The following is a 17381-nucleotide window of genomic DNA, read 5'->3' as shown; positions in this document are numbered from 1 at the left end:
GCATGATATGATATGACATGATATGATATGATATGATCAGCTGCTTCATGCTCTTCCTGCCTTGACTCCAGGCCATGACGGGCTAAAACTTTGAACTGGGAAGCAGAGTGAATGGTTTCTCCCTTAAATTGCTTTTGTCTGGCTGTTTTATCATAGTAATGGGAATAGAAACTAAGAGAGATGTTTCCCCATTGTTCTGTCAAAATACCCAGAGGGAACACTGCGAAACTCTGGCAGTTTGAGGGAACAGTCCATCATGGCAGGAAAATCAGAGGGACTTGTTCCTATCCAATGAGGCAGAGAGGATAAGAAGTGGACCAGTTTATAAACCTCAAGACCAACACTTCAAGTCCCCAGAAATCCACTTCTGTCAGCTAAGCCACACCTCCTCCCAAAGGTTCCATAACCTCCCAAAGTGAACCAAGGGTTTATTAAGCACAAGAGCTTATGGGGACATTTCACAGTTAAACCATGACTGGCATGTATTCCAAAAAGATATGGAATTGGCATGAGCTTCACCTCAAACTCACAGCAACTTCTTACTTTCTCTGAGACATTAAGGACCATGTTTAAAAAAAATACAGTGTCTAGAATTTTCTGTAAGAAGATAGAATAAATATATAAGATAAATAAAAATATTGCATACCTAATTGAATGCCTGAGAATATGTGTGATGAAAGAAACCCATATATGAACTGGTTAATATGTGAGATCAATGGATTAGAGGTACTATTTTTATGCGTCATGCAGGAGGATTTTAGCGATAATGGTGAATAAAGAGAGCTCTGGAAGCAAATTTTCATAGCCTCCTATTTAAAATTTTTCCATATGGGTTGTGTGTGTGTGTGTGTGTGTGTGTGTGTGTGTGTGTGTGTATGTGTTAGCTTCATTCTGGTGTTGTGTCAAAATACACTGACAAAAAAGCCACCTCATTTTATAGTAGTACATCATTGTGGGGGAAATCATAGCAACAGGAACTCAAAGCAGCAATTTACATCACATCCATAGTCAAGAGTAGATAAAATGATCATATTCATGTTCATTTGTTGTTTGTGATCAGCTCAATTTCTCCACTCTTACACAGTTCAGGATCCCCTGCCTAGAGAATGCTGTCACCTACAGTGGACTGAGTCTTCCCACACCAATTAACCCCTTTGAGACAATTTCCCAAAGGTCAATCAAATGTAGAAAATCCCTCACAGAGAACCCTTGCCCAGATGTTTCTAGGTTTTATCAAGTTGGTAAGCACCACAGTGCACACACACTGTGTGTGTGTATATGTGTGTGTGCACATATGTGTGCAGGTGTGTTTGCATGCCCATGCCCTATTTCAAAAGTCAGAGAAGGATGCTGGCTGTCCTGTTTTCTCACCCTCCACTGTATTCCTGTACAACATGGTCTGTCATTTAACTGGGATCTAAACTGGCAATCAACAAGTCCCCAGTGATTCTGTCTTTACCTCCACACAGTTCTGGAAATATATCTGTGCATGGTAACACCCAGCTTTTCATCTGGATCATGGGTATTGGAACTCAGGTTCTCATGCTTGTGCAGCAAAAACTCTTACCCTCTAAGCCATCTCCCCAGAACCCCCAGACTCTTATTTATCGTGGCCTTTCGTCAGTAACTTTTGCAACTCTTGCACAGTGCAAACCTCATTCCATCTCAGAAAGCTGCAGGTGAGCACAGGCACTCATGTGTTCCAGAAGCTAGGAGGCTGGTTTTTAAAAACACACCCTTAGAACGAGTCCCATTTTATCCAAGTGAATAACACCATTTCCCTTCTGTAAGCAAAACCATGATATATAGGCAAACTCCACGTTAATTGGATAAACCAGTGGCAAAGCCCCAGAAGCACAATTAACTTTCATGTGAAATACTCCCAGCTGAAATCCTGGAAACTTGCATGTAATTAGTACTCCCTTCCAGCTCTCCAAAGTATAAAATACAATACATCAGGGCTTGTAACACTAATATTGCCGAGAACACGACTAACGTGGGAAGTCTAATTTGGCACTAATATGCAGGTGGTGGGCTAGTTGGTGAATTCTTTCACCTGTTTGGCTAATTGTTTTCAGTGTGATTTACAAACTCTGTGTCTGCTGATGCCATGGGTGCAGCACCTGAATTTGCCAGTGCTGGAGTGTGGTGAGTCACAAAATGTAGATTTCCATTTCAGAAACAATGCTAGCGACTATACGAGAGGCTTCCTATAAAGTGCATATCCCACAAAAACAAATGAGAACGTGAGTTTCATCCCCAAGAACCATTAAAAAAAACGAAACAAACCCAAAAACTGGACTGGTGGTGCATACCAATCCCAGTGCTGGGAGGTAGAAATAGGCAGATTCCTGGGGTCCCCTAGCCTACTCAGCAAACTCCAGGCCAACAAAGGACCCTTTCTTACAAAACATGGTGGATGCACCCTAAGAAGGGCACCCAAGATTGATCACTAGCCTCCTCATGCGTGTGTGTGCTCCTCGTGTGTATTCACACACACACAAGCAAAGGTTGTATTGGTTACCTTCTTGTCAGGAGGTACACTATACCAAGAGCACATAGCAACAACTCCAAGATGGTGGGAGCAAGTGAGGGGTCTCATTACACAGTAGCTGGATGGGATTATAAGCAGCACTGGGCTATGGTTCTCCAAGGACTGCCCCAAGGGACCTACTCACACCAATGCTTCTAGTTTCATTTCTGTTGCCATAACAAATATCCCTTGAAACAAAGTAACTTGCAAGAGATTTATTTGGCTTATCATTCCGATTTACAGTCCATCACAGCAGGGAAGTCATGGCAGGAACTTAAAACAGCTAGCAACATCACATCCTCGGGCAACAGCAGAGAGAAATGAATGCATGTCTGCTTGCTTGCTTGCTTATTTGTATTCAGCTTGATTTTTTATACTTTTCAGGTCCCACTGCCTAGGAAATGGTGACACCCATGGTGGGCTGGGTCTTCCTGAATCAGTCAACTTAAAACAATCTCCCACAGTCATGCCCACAGGCCAACCAGATCTAGCCAATTCCTCATTTAGACTCTCTTCCTGGGTGATTTTATATTGTGTCAAGGTGACTAATCCTTACACCAGCCAAACCCAATATCACCCAACCAACACCACCAGCTGAGGGTACATTAGACTGTGGGAAACATTTCACAGTCAAACCATAAGAGACATCACTGAGTCCCATTCCTGAGCAGTAGTCTTGTTGCATCACTATTCACTCTAAACAACTTGCAGATGCCAGCTACCTGGATTTTATCCCCAGAGACTGCATATGCAGGTCTTGGATAGACCTGTGAAGTTTCTATTAAAAATAAATGAGTAGCAGCTGGGGAGATGGCTTAATGGATAATCACCTGCAGTGAAACCAGGGGGTCTCAGTTTTGCTTCCCTGAACACATATAAATGCTGGACAGACATAGCAGCTACCCTTCCTTCCAGCTCTCAGAGATAGAGACAAGGCAAACCAGACTATCAGCACTCCGGAACCTCTAGATTTCCCCCCCATAACCTAACTGTAACTATTCTGAAAGGAATGAAGATATTCTAGAGACATGAGTGCCCCCATTTTTAGCTATCAGACTATTGAAACAGTGGGTCCCAAGGAACCAAACATTTCCCAGGACTCTTGTGTTGGAAGAAGAAAAAACAAGGAGCCTTGTAAGGACATGCTGTGGAGCAGACAAGAGGTAGGCCAGAGACGGATGGGACCACACTTTGTCCAGGATGCTTAACTATGTTAACTCTTCCTTCCCTCCATTTAAATGCAAACTTCATGTAAGGACCCTGAAGATAAACTTGTCGTTGGACCTCTTTATTTTGCTTCCCAGTGTACCACATTGACTAAATCTCCTTCTTGTTCCTTTAATTCAGGAGGGGTGGCCAAGCCTGGATTGTTAGGGCTATCAGGGACTAAGTTCTGACCCTTATAATTCCAATAACATAACTTTCCCTTAGGCCTCGCCTTTTAAAGCTTTTACCTTTGAGTTCCACCACATTCAGCAATATGGTATTTATACTGTCTACTTGACAGGGTGGAAAATTACCTAGGAAAGGAGCCTCTGGACATGATTGTGAGGGATTTTCTTGGTTATGTGAATGGAGGTGGAAAGACCACCCTGGATGTGGGTGGGACAGCCCCCATAGGCTGGGGTTCTGGACTGAATTTAAGGGAGGAAGTGAGCTGAGCACCAGCACTCATCTCTCTGCTGCTGGACTGTAGATACAAGACTAGTAGCTTCCTGATCCTACCACCATGCCTTTTTTGCCTGAAGCCACCCATGCCTTCCCCACCACGATGAACTAGATGATGTGTGAACTATAAGCCAAAACAAACCCTTCCTTCATTTGCTTTGTCTGGTAATTTGTTTCAGTAACAGCTAAAGTAACTGATACAGTCTCTACACTTCTCACATAGGAATGTTGGAGGGAGGCAGTATTCCAATCCTGTCAAGAGTATGCAGAAAGCTTTAAGAACTACATCTGGATTCAGTAGAAGATGGTGTGGTAGGTTATTAGCACTGTTTACCCTGGCAGAGATGAGGTCAGCCTACCTACATGCATGTGACACTCTTAGTAAAATGGTATGTACTTTGGATTCTACTCTACAGCTTTTAGTTTAGGATGATTGACACCAAGGTCTGGGGAGATAGTACAATCCATAAAGTCTTTATTGAGAAAGTATAAGGACCTGGGTTCATATCCCAAACACAAATATAAAAAAAATCCACAGATAGTTGTTACCCACAGTCAAGGAAAAGGAGACAAGAAGATCCTTGGGGCTCACTGGCCAGCTAACCCAGCCTGTGAAAAACTTTACCTAAAAATATCAGGTGAAGAGTGATTGAGGAAGATATACAACATTGACCTGTATCCTTCACTATATGCACGCACACTTATATGCACAACTCACATTAACCAGTGAACACACATACACTACACAAACACACATATGGACACATGCTAAAAAGACTGACTGACATCATTAGTCTAGTTCTGATATGAACTTGTTATGAAACTGTTGCAAGGGAAATGGCCAATGATCAGCTTGAAGATCTGTGTCTTGGTACAAGGTCTCATATTCAAGAGTGGATTGTTCCTTGGGGCCATAAGATTTCATGCAGGACAGTGTGTGGTGGGAGTCTCAAGAGAAAAGAATTGATATTCACCTGCCCAGAAGAGCAGAGAAGTCTCTTTTAAGGGTTTTGGGAGAGGAAATGGGGAGCCTTGTACTGTGAGTTGGAGAGAAAGGACTCTTGTGATTTAGATGATGTGGGAGAGGTGAGGAGGAAGATATATTCACTATATGAGCAGCTGGAAATGTCTCTAAACCCTGGAGTCCAGCAGCTTGAGGTCTCTAAGCATCCTTGTCCCATGTCCCTCTTCTGGAATCTGAACGCATAGAAGTCTATTTACATAGACAGACTGTTTGTCTCTCCCTGTAGCAGTAACCTCAGATCCTACTATGATACTACCAACAGAAGTGCAGCTGGGTTCAATCTGAACAGCATCTAGTCTGGGGTTCTAGCATTTGTTTCCAGGAGTGCCAGTATCTAGGTGTTCCCAGTAGGAATGTTTGTGTGACATGATTTCTGAAAAGAAATTATTGTCTACCAGCCCTGATAGGGAACTTATAACAGGCCAAAGTTTGGATACTAACAAAATTCAATTCGGTGAATCAAATGGATTTTATTCCAGCTACTTGTAGGAGTTTTAATGAGGGTTACTTACAGCAGCAGGAATGATGCAAAGATAGCTGTGTCATCAAAATCCCACCCCATCATGGGAGTCATTTCATAATAACTGGAAACCTAGAGTTCTTTGCATGACCTGCAGGGAGTTGGACAGGTTGGAGAGTATCTCTTCTAGGCAGCTTTGTTGGTCTGAGCCTCCTCCAGGCTGTATGATTTGTATGAGAATGTCTCTCAGCAGACTTTACTACTTAATATAACCTTGGAAAGGAAGGAGCCTCATGCGGTTGTTCAATTTCAGGGACTTCCTGAGGCTTCTGAGTTGTGTACTTCCAGAGTTGTGTTGTTAAGTTCTTTTTGAGACAGGGTATCACTGGAGAGCATATAAATCTGCCTGCCTCTGCCTCCCAAAGCTGATATTAAAGGCGTGTGCCACCATGTCTGATAACACATCCAGAGTCTTAATGTACCCCACTTTAGGCCTCCCTAATTCAAATGGGCTCTTCAGAAGAAACTGCTACACAACAAGGATGATTGACAGAAGTTGTGAGGCTGCCAGGTAAACACAGCCTGATTAGCCTCTAGCTTCTCTGTGCCAGTTAGTTGTAGTTCAAGCCAACAATAACACTACCTTGATAAATACATCTAGCCCTCCAAATGCTGAATGTCTGTTTATCTCCCCAACTTAATGCATGAGATAGTTTTGAGCCCTACATAAGCTTGTGAACAGGACAAGGCTTTATAAATACTAAAGCTTTATTTTTTAAATGGAGTGCTGTTTTTGTCAGTGTATTGTCAAACATTAGCAGTGTTTTCCCAAGACTACAGGTGCTTGAGCAGGTAGGCAGATATGTGCATGTCTTCTTACAGAATTCAAAACACCGAGCCTTTCTTCTCATAATGATATCAAGGCTTCTTTTGTTACCAGAACAAAGGCTTGCTCAAAGCCAGGATGATGGGAAAGCAGGCTTGCCTGGTGTTCAAATATCTTTAGTAAACAAACATCTGCCTCTGCCTTTCCCTGCTGCCTTCATCTTGAGGCAGGATAGAAAGATGGGGGACTTAGGGGGGTGGGAAGCCATGAGAAGGGGAAGAAGCCTCCCAGCTGAAGCTTCTCACCAGCAGAGAAGCAAGAATTCCAGCACAGTTGGCAACTGTCAAAGCCCCTGCCTCCTTCCCAGATATAAACCTGCGGTTTTCTAGAAATCTCACCGGAAAAGGGCCTCCCTTCAGCCTCTTACATAACTCTAGTGGTTCCTGGTTACCACCTCATCAGACAGCAACTTAACCCGAGATATCTCTAGAGCTGCCCTATAACCTCACTCATCAACAGAGAGAAAATGGAGACAGACAACTTAACATTTTTGAGATGCAACTTGAAAGCCCCCAAAATGTGGATAGTTGGTCATCTGTGCTAAGACAGTTAGCTGTGCCCTCTACCTCCAGGAGCCTGGACCATGCTTCAGTATCCTTTTGGGTGCCTCTTTTATTTCCTCCTAACTCCCAGACTTAAAGTCTATATTAAAATACCTTAAATAAAATTTCTGACTTGACTTCATACTGGCCTGACCGGAGGCCCCAACTCCTCTTTTGGTCTGAATCTCTGTCCCATGAAGATGGTAGGAATTTCTTGACCATCTGGAGATGAGTTTCTCTCCAATGATGATCTACAACTACCAAGCCTGGTCACTGATTGAAATTCAACTGACCTGCCATTCAATTTAACTTTATTCTGTAGAACTGAGCAAACCCAGATGATGGCTTGGGTTAGGGGCTCACCCTGATCCCTCTTAACTTAGCACTGAAGAGACTTAATTTGTCAAAGGTTAGATGGCACAGATACTGGTTAAACTTAAAATCACCAGATTGTAAACTGTCTGAGTGACGGATTTATTTGTTCAGAATCCCCTTCAGGGTGAGGGGTGAGCCTTTCCTATCTCAAACTCTTACAGCAATTAGCATTATATTTTATATGCTTGATGAACTCAACACCTGTTCCCTGAGCAAGCAAATGTCTGTTAGAATGAATGAACCTCTCATATGAGACTTTGCAATGAATCAAGGCTACTTATCCTAAGAACTACGACAGAGCTTAGTGTCCTAGCTCATGACTGTAATCTCAGTGACAAGGAGAATGAGAATAAGGATTGCCAAAAGTTCAAGTAAGCCTGTGCTAAGCAGTGAGTTTGAACACAGTCTGGGGCTACATTGTCATATTGTTCCTGGACTGGGTCCCCCAGTAGCCCCAACAAGCTAGGATTTATCATCAAGTCTCAAAACACCAAGAGGTGAAAAGCAGAGAGAGGAGACTGTTGGAGCCACACAGAGGAACAAATAAAGATGTCCTGTGACCCTTAAGCTCACATCTGGGACACCAGCATTAGGTTAAACAGACGGCAAGAGGTATGGATAGCTTCACAGTCCTAGCTAAGTGTGACCCCACAGATTGACCTACCCCTGACCCATCATAGTCTCAGCTCCTGTCTCTCCCAGAAGGCAGTCTGACAAGTTGTCAGAAACACATGAGATCTCTTCCTGGAGACAGCTGTGCCCTCTGGCATGCTCCAGGCTTCCCCTTGTTCTCTCAGCTGGAGATTCCTGCAGAATTCCAGTTTCTTGGGGACCTCTGTTTTAGCAGTCTGGCACCAAAAGCACCCCTGTCTTTAGAATATTTACTGTCTTGACAAGGTGATTACAAGTGTCCATCTCAAAAAGAAAAAAAGAAAAAGGGAGTGAGTATATTTGCATATATTCAAATGTATGGAGCAGAGCCCTACCCACAGACACAGCACTATCTGTTTGAAAACAGAGTTACAGACACTCATCTCTTCACTGACCGAATCACCTGATTCAGTCAATTTGTTTCAAAATTATTTGATCCTTCAAGCTAGCTACTTGATCTTAACTTCTGCAAGACACTTCTGGTACATCTTCAGACATTAGAGACAGGGCATAGTATGTCTTAGTGGTGGATTCTGAGTTAAATCCCTATCATGCTTTTGACTTTTTATATTGTGATATGGTTTAACCCTGGCTGACTTCACACTCATTGTGTAACTCCAAGGCTGGTCTTGGACTTGTGATTTTTCTGTTTGCCTCCCAAGGAGCTGAGATTACCTATCAGTGCCACCAGGCCCAGTTACCAATCAAATTCCTCTTTAAAAAGTTCCCATGAATGCACATTCATACAACAAGAGCAACTGTGTTCATAGCAGCACTATTTGTAATAGCCAGAACCTGGAAGCAACCTAGATGCCCCTCAGTCGAAAAATGGATCCAGAAAATATGGTACACTTATACAATGGAGCATTACTCAGCAAAGAAACAAAAACAAAAACAATGAAATCTTGAAATTGGCAGGCAAATGGATGGAACTGGAAGAAACCATCCTAAGTGGGGTAACCCAGTCACAGAAAGACAAGCATATGTGGATATTAGACATAGAGCAAAGGACTACCAGCCTACGAGCCACCACCAGAGAAACTAGGAAACAAGGAGAACCCTAAGAGAAAAATACACGGTCCCCTGAAGAAGGGGAAAGGGACAAGAACTCCTGAGCAAATTGGGAGCATGGGGTGGGGGTGGGAAGAGTAGGAAAAAGAGAAGGGGAGAAGAGGAGAGGGTAGGAGAACAAGAGGGAGCAGGAAGACTGAGACAGGGGAGGAACAGAGGAGAGCAAGAAAAGAGATACTTTAATAGAGAGAACCAGTATAGGCTTAAAGAGAAGTCTGGCACTAGAGATCCACAAAGATGATCCTAACTAAGAACCTAGGCAGTAAGTGAGAGGCTGCCTTTGATGCCCTTCCCCTATAATGAGATTAATGACTACCTTAATTGCCATCCTAGAACCTTCATCCAGTAGCTGATGGAAGCAGAAGCAGGCACCCACCGCTAAGCACTGAGTCATACTCCTGGAATCCAGTTGTAGAGAGGGAGGAGGGATAAGCAAAGGAGACAAGACCACGCTGGAGAAACCTACAGAACCACCTGACCTGACCTAGTGAGGGCACACAGACCCCAGTCGTAAAGCTGGGGAACCAGCATTGGACTGAACCAAACCCTCTGAATATGGGTGCCAGTTAGGAGGCCTGGGCAGTCTATGGGACCTCTAACAGTGGAACCAGTATTTATCCCTAGTGCACAAATGGACTTCAGGAACCCATTCCCTACGGAGGGATACTATTTCAGCCCAGATACACGGAAGAGGGCCTAGGTCCTCTCCTAAATGATGTGACAGACTTTGATGATCTCCCATGGAAGACCTCACTGTCCCTGGGGAGTGGGTGGGGGTAGGGTCGGGGGGGGGGGGGGGTTGGTAGGAGTCATGGGAGGGAGAAGGAATCAGGGGGTTAATATGTAAAATGATTGGTTCTAAATTTAATAAAAGGTCCTATGTGAGAGACAAGAGGCTAATCCAACTGCCTACTTACCTTCAAGAACTTTACATTCTATCCTGACTTCTCCAAATACAAACTCACCTGTTGGGCCTAAGAAAGGCTTGGATGCAAGGCCCAGTATAAGCTCCTGAGCCTGACTTGAGTTTTGGGCTCGGATGTGAGGCCCAGTGTAACCTCTTGAGCCTGGCTAGAGTTTAGTGACCTGTCTCTAACCTGTAACCTCCACGAGGGGGGTGACTCAGACAGATCTGATGCAAGATTGCCCGTTGCCTAGCTACCGGCCTGCTTGGTGGAATACTATTGGCCCTTAACTCCTCAGGTCAAGTTACCCTATCCCAAGATTCCCATCCCCTACCTTAGTCCTATATAAGTTCCTGTGTGTTGGAATAAATCGAGATCCTGCTTCGACAGACTCCCGACTCAGTGTGGTTTTTTCTCCCTGGTAACTAATGGGGGGAGGGTCTGAGTTGTTGACACTCACCATCCTGCTCAGCCCCCCCCCCCAGAGGCCAGCTGGACCGGCCCTCCTCCCCCCACCCCAGCTCTACCTGCAGGGAGGACCCTGCACTCACCAACTACAGAATAAATCAGAATTAATTCTTATTTTAGACACATATTCAACATTGGCCAAAAGTATCCTATGTTTTGAAAGTTGCTGCTTTGGGCTGGTGAGAAAGCTCAGTGGGTAAAGGCTTTTGCCCCACAAGTCTTGCGACCCAGCTTCTGTCCTTGGAACCCACATAAAGGTAGAAGGAGAGAAACAAGCCTGGAAAGTTGTCCTCTGACCTCCACCTGTGTACTATGCCACACCCCCACAACAATCATTAATAAACAAGCAAACAGTAAACGCGAAACTTGCTGGTAATGGCTGCTATTTTAAAAGAAAGGAAACAATCCAGGCATACCCACTATACATATGTTAACCAGTAAGGTTTGCTTTGTGTGTGATATTCTGTCTATCCCCAGATATTCCTTGTCTCATAGAAATACCCTCAATTTTAAAAATAAATGGCATTGATTTAGCATTAGAGCCTTTTCATATAAGGATTTATCTCAACAGCACTTTTAAAGATATAAAACACACAGTTTATGTAGCCTTAGGTTTTTTAGCACCAAATCAAACCGAATAATAAAGTAAAACGGAATGATAAAATGATCAAACAGTATAAGCTCCAGTCAAGAGCGATTTGGAAGCACCTCTTATAATTACGAGGCCAGAAGCCGCCTCTGTAGATTCGGCAGAACGGAATCATGAAATGAATTAAGGCCGTACCAAATTATTAATACTTTTCATACTCTGCTGAAAATGCCTGCCTTCATGCCTCGCTGGGAACTGAAGTATAAAAAAAGGTCTCAAAGAGCAGGCATGGAAAAGTGGAGAAAATTAATAAATAAGAGATTGCTTATTGCTTATTGTTCTTTAACACCCTCTGTCTAATCCTTTGAATAGTCATGCAACTCTCTGCTATTCAAATAGCTGTCAGATGCGCCTTCTCTCCTTTCATCTCCTGCAGGCAGTGGTTAAGAACCCAGGCTCAGGGCTGGGGAGTTGGCTTAGCCAGTCAAGTGGTTGTCTTGGAAGCATAAAGACTTGGGTTCTAACCCTAGGATCTGTGTTTAAAATTTAAAAAATAGAAAAAGAAAAAAGCTGCATATTCAGTTGGCAAGATGGCCCAAAGGTTAAGAGCACATGATACTGCTCTTGAAGGGGACCTGAGTTCGGTTCCCAGCCCCAGCCATGCAGCTCACAACTGCCTTCCTCTCTAGTTCCAGGGAATCAGACATTACCTTCGGGACCACATGGGCACCTGTACTCACAAGTGAGCCTTGCCCCCACCCCCAAATAAATCCGTATACTCATAATTGAAAACAGAATAAATCCTCTTCGAAAGATGGGCATGGTGGTACATGTTTGTTATCCCAGCCCTGGAGAAGCAGAGCCAGGAAGAAGCCTGGGAATTGATGCCCAGCTAGTCTAGTCCATTTGATGAGTTCCAAGTCAGTTAGAGACTCTAAAACAAGAAAGGGACACTAAGAGACAACACCAGAAGTTGCCTCTAGTCTCCACAAGTGTGTGTGTGTGTGTGTGTGTGTGTGTGAGTGTGTACATACAGGCATGCACATGCACGCACACTCATATGCCCACACGCATGCACACACACACACACACGTTCACACACACACACAAGCAGATACAGATTCATCCTGATCTCCTTACATACTCTATGCTACCCTGGGACCTTTCATCTCCTTTTCCATGAAGTGAGACACTGAAAGTTAGGGATGGAGGATACCCACGATATTCCTGGGCACTTAGGCCCACAGACTCACCTCCTCTGTTCCCTTGTATTCCAAAAGAAATTGGGACAGAGAAATTTGAAAGGGAAATGGATTTATTTACAGTTTAGCCAAACTGGGGGCGGGGAGAAGACTAATCACCCTCCTCATGATGTGGCCATCCGATACAAAAAAAAAAGCCAGCAAACATTAGAACACCAGCAAATTTAACCATAAGGTAGAGTCGGTACATCTGAACCCTAGGTTTTCTCCATAGTCTCTGTTACAAAGAAAGTTTTTGTTCAAGTGTGGGCCATGGGAAATGGGATCTAAAGGGTCCCTTATCCAACCCCATTATTTTTTTAGACAGTGTCTCCTGTAGCCCAGGCTAGCCTCAAACTCACTCTGTAGCTGAGAATGACTTTGAACTTCTGATTCTCCTCCCTCATCTCCCAGGTGCTGTAACTACAGCTGTGAACCATCAGGTTGGGTTTTATGTGGTTCTGGGGATGGAGAGCAGGGCTTCAGCATTCTAGACAGACTCTCTACCAACTGGTTACATCCCCAGCCCTAGGCATCTACTTTTACAGGATCTGGGTACCAAGGAATAATAGTACTCACCTGGCCAAACCTCTGAGAATAATATAGGAGCAATTCTTCACTCAGCACTGACCTATCCTAAGTGCTCAATAAATGCTGTCTCTTGCCTCTATCCTGCCCTTCAACCTGAGCCCTGGCTTCACCAAAAGGAACAGAGATAATACTGTTTGGTTATTAACCATCTCAAGCAAGTTTGCTCTGCCAGTCAGCAATTTAAAACATTTTTACCTCAACAGAGACCTCTGGAACATCTAATTACTTGACCTGTACATGATTCATATTCATATTGGAGGCAATTAAGGTCTGTGTGCATCTCCAAAGAAGTATTTGGTTTGTAGAGGGAAATCGCTTCCAGAGCTTCAATCACCATGTTCCAGGGTCCCCAGAGAGGGCGAAATCCATGCATACAGCTCTCTACTGGGGTTGAAGAGATTGCTCTGTGGGTAAAGCACTTGCAGTACACCCATGAGGACCTGAGGCTGCATTCTTAGAACCCAAATAAAAGTCAGACACAGCAGTGCACATCTGGAACCCTATGGCTGGGGGTGTAGAAAAAGGTATATCTTGGGGATCTCCAGCCAATGGACTCATGTAGCCAAATCGGTGAGCTCCATATCCAATCAGAAACCTTGCTTCAAAAAAGTAAAGTGAAGAATGAGAGGAAAATGCCTAATGTTGAGCTCCATATGAACATACACAGAAGTGCACCCTGCCACTCCCATGATAATAGCTCTTTTGTTTACCTTTTTATGTCTCAAACAAATTAGCTTTCACCTTTTTTATAGTTGTGTCTCAATCAATTGTTTATGTGTTTATAAGTGGTCTCTGAATAGCATTTTGGGTTTTTTTAATGTATGTAAAACTGCAAGATGAGATGCACTATTCCAATTTACATACAACAGTTTACTTCTATATGCCTTCTGCCACCATGAAGTGTCAGTTGTTCAGTGAATGGCATACATGCTGTTTCATTTTCTTCCTTCCCTTTCACTTAACAAATGTTTCATAAGCACTAACCTCCTGGCAGTTCCTTAGGCTATGTCTGATTTATTCTAACCGCGACGGATAATCGTGACTGCCAACTTGATAGAATTTAGAATCACCTAGAAGACACACTTCTGGGTATACCCGTGAGAGCATTTCCAGAGAGGTTTAACTGGAGACCCCGCCTGACTGTAAGTAGTACCTTCCCATCGGTTGGGGCCATGAACTGAACAAAACGGAGAAAGGGAGCTGAGCTCCGGCATCCGTCTCTCTCTGCTTCTAGACAGGGATGTGATGTGACCGGCTGCCTCATGTTCTCACCGTTATGCCTTCCCCCACAATGACAGTGTGCCTTCAAGCCATGAAGCAGAATACTCCATTTTTTCTTACATTACTATTCTGTCACAGTGGTGTGCAAAGTAACTAATACACTTCCCCTGAATTCTTGAAATCCACGTCGCCTAAAAAGATGGATTCCAAAAAAGTTACAGGTATTGCCCAAGGTCACATAGCTGGTCATTTGGGATTACAGCTACAAGAAACAAACAAACAAGCAAGGTCTATTATAAGCTTCAAAAGGAAGTTATTAAAAACATATTTAAGGGCTAGAGAGATGGCTCAGTGTGTAAAGGAGTTTGCTGTGAAAGCCTGGTGACATAAATTCAATCTTTGGAATCTATATCAAGATAAAAGGAGAGAATTAACTCTCTAAAGTTGTCATTTGACTCTACGGGTGTGTTTTGGCACACATACACACACTCACACGCCTGGTAATGTAATCTAAAAATAAGATATCCAAAAAGGAACAAACTTGCAGACGGTGAATGCTTCAAAGGTGCTCATAGAACTACTGAGAGGGTTGAAGATCCAGTCTTAGATCTAACAGATGGGGAGGGGGATACACAATTCATTTTTAAAGTCCCTACCCTTGGCCAGCTGTGGTGTCACATATCTGTAATCCAGCATTCTGAAAGCCAGGGCAGGAGTATGAGTTTGAGACCAGACTGGTCAATATAATATGGCCAGTCTGGTCTATACAGTAAAGCCCCATTTTCAAACAACAAACATCAAAATCTACCCCTTGATGAGTCTGTGTTCCAAGATGGGTCATGCCAACTCTGATAAGGTAGAACCGACCAGTCCTGCAGGTGAAATGCCATTATTTTTTTACATAACAAACCCCAGAAGCAGGGAACTTTCTGGAACACGGGGAGCATAGAAGTAGAATAGTGTACCTGCAGAGCAGTAGGGTGCAGCAGATGGCATGGAAAGAAGGTGTGGAGCTTGTTGTGATCATGAGTGAGACATAGAGAAGATGAGTCCAGCAGTCAAGCATCACAGTCCATGTCTGTGGGGAGAATGTTCTGGGATGGAGGGAAAATCCTGCCAGCCAATGTTTTGGCTCAAAATTACTGTGAAACCCTGTAGATGAGGGAGGTACTTCAGAAAGACACATGAATCTTTGGATGCTAAATAAAGTGATCCAAAATTATGACGCGTTAAGCATCCAAGTTACTCAAGGGCTATGGTGAGATCCAAGAAGACAAAATTAACAACTGCAGCAAAATTGGGAACACTTTGAACAGTTGGGTGGAGTTAGGGTTTGGAATAAGTCTCTTTTGGATGTGTGGTAACTGTGGTAGAGCAAAACAAATCTATTTTAGATTGCAAAGGAAAGAGAATATAGAAAATTGCTAGGGCACTGGGGGATGCTATCCAAGAATTTTAGTGTGATGCTGTTGAATTCTGATATTTAAAATCAAATTGACTTTTAAAAATATTTGGTATACGTGCCACTCAGCTTTCTATCATTGTGACAAAACTCCTGAACCAGAAAAGTTAAAAGTGGAAAGATTTCTTTGGTTTCAGAACTTTCTGTGTATGTTAGTTTCTCTCCTCATGGTTGTGATCCTGATAGAACTCTAGGAAGGAAGGTTTTATTCTGGTTCATGGTATGAGGGTTCAGTCCACCATGGTGGGGAAGGCATGATGGCAGGAGCATGAGGCAGTTGGTCACATTGCATCCACAGTCAGGAAGCAGAGAGAGACGGATGCTGGTGCTCAGCTCGTTTCCTCCAGTCTAGGACACTAAACTATGAGACGGTCCCACCCACATTCAGGATAGGTCCTCCTTCCCCAGTTAAAGCTTTCCTGAGAACACCACCACAGATGTGCTCAGGGGGTTATGTCCTAGGCGATTCTAGATATATCTTGTCAGGTTGGCCATCAGTATCACCATCACATAGTCTGGTATCTTGTCCTCACATTTTACGATTTCTGTTGTACCCAGTAATATTTCCCCTTTGGGCTTCCAGCCTTGATGTGGTTCTGAAGCATGCTCCTAGCCATGAATGTTATCTGTAGATGACTTGAGCATGGAGCTGAGGAATGTCTTTAGTCTAATGTAGCCCAAAGTGTAGGTACCACCCTGACTGCTCTAGTTTCATTCAAACATGAAAACCAAAGGCAGCTTAGGGCAGGAAATGGTTTATTTCAGCTCACAGGGTAGAGTTCTACTGCTAAGGGATGTCAGGAAAGAACTCCAGCAAGAACCTGAAGTAAAAACCCTGGAATATAGCTGTGTTTTTTTGCTTGATTGCAGGCTCATTCTTAGCTAGCCTAAGGATGGTGCCTTACAAAGTGGGTTGCCCTCCCCCAGTCAATTCATAGTCAAGACAATACCTCTCAGACATATTCACAGCCAGTCTGGTCTGAGTAACTCCTCAACTGAGGCCACTCCTCTTAGATGACTCTAGGCTGTGTCCACTTAACAACTGAAGTCAACCAGGACACTGACAAGGAAGGAATTGCCTACAAGGCTCCCTTCCTCTTTCCAGGTCCCATATCTTCATACACATTGTATAAATATCCAAGTTCTGTTCATCTGTAGAATTCCTAAGTTCTACCTTACTTTTTGCAGATTCAGCCTTGATTTCTTTCTATGGTGCTTTCTCCCTGGGGGAATGTATATTCAACTATTGAATTACAGCATCTGCTTGCAGCCTCCATTTGAATACCAAGGCAAATAGTCATTGAATCTCTCTATCACTGTATCCCTCATTCAAAATTACCCTGCCTCTTCTCAGAGGCAACTACATCTCCCTTTCTAAATGTCAGACACTTCGTGGGAAGGAAAAAAATCCCTCTGAATGCATCTTCATCATCATCACAGGCTTCTCTGATTATTTCTTATTGTCAATCACTCTTTCAACTGTGAATATTAGCACACTACAGGAAAATTTGACAAGGTTGATGGCCCCTGGCCTGTGCTGGTTAGCTTTATTTGTGTGTGGGTGTGGGTGTGTGTGAGTTTGAGTGTGTATGTGTTCATGGAAACTAGATGTCAACATCAAGTACCTTCCTCCACTACTCTCCACCTCATGGTGAACCTGGAACTTGTTGATTCAGCTAGATTGGCTTCTGGAT

This window comes from Mesocricetus auratus, unplaced genomic scaffold (genome assembly GCF_017639785.1).
Source record: "Mesocricetus auratus isolate SY011 unplaced genomic scaffold, BCM_Maur_2.0 Super-Scaffold_100025, whole genome shotgun sequence".
In the NCBI taxonomy this organism is placed as follows: Eukaryota; Metazoa; Chordata; class Mammalia; order Rodentia; family Cricetidae; genus Mesocricetus; species Mesocricetus auratus.
Note: the sequence above shows the minus strand (reverse complement) of the source record.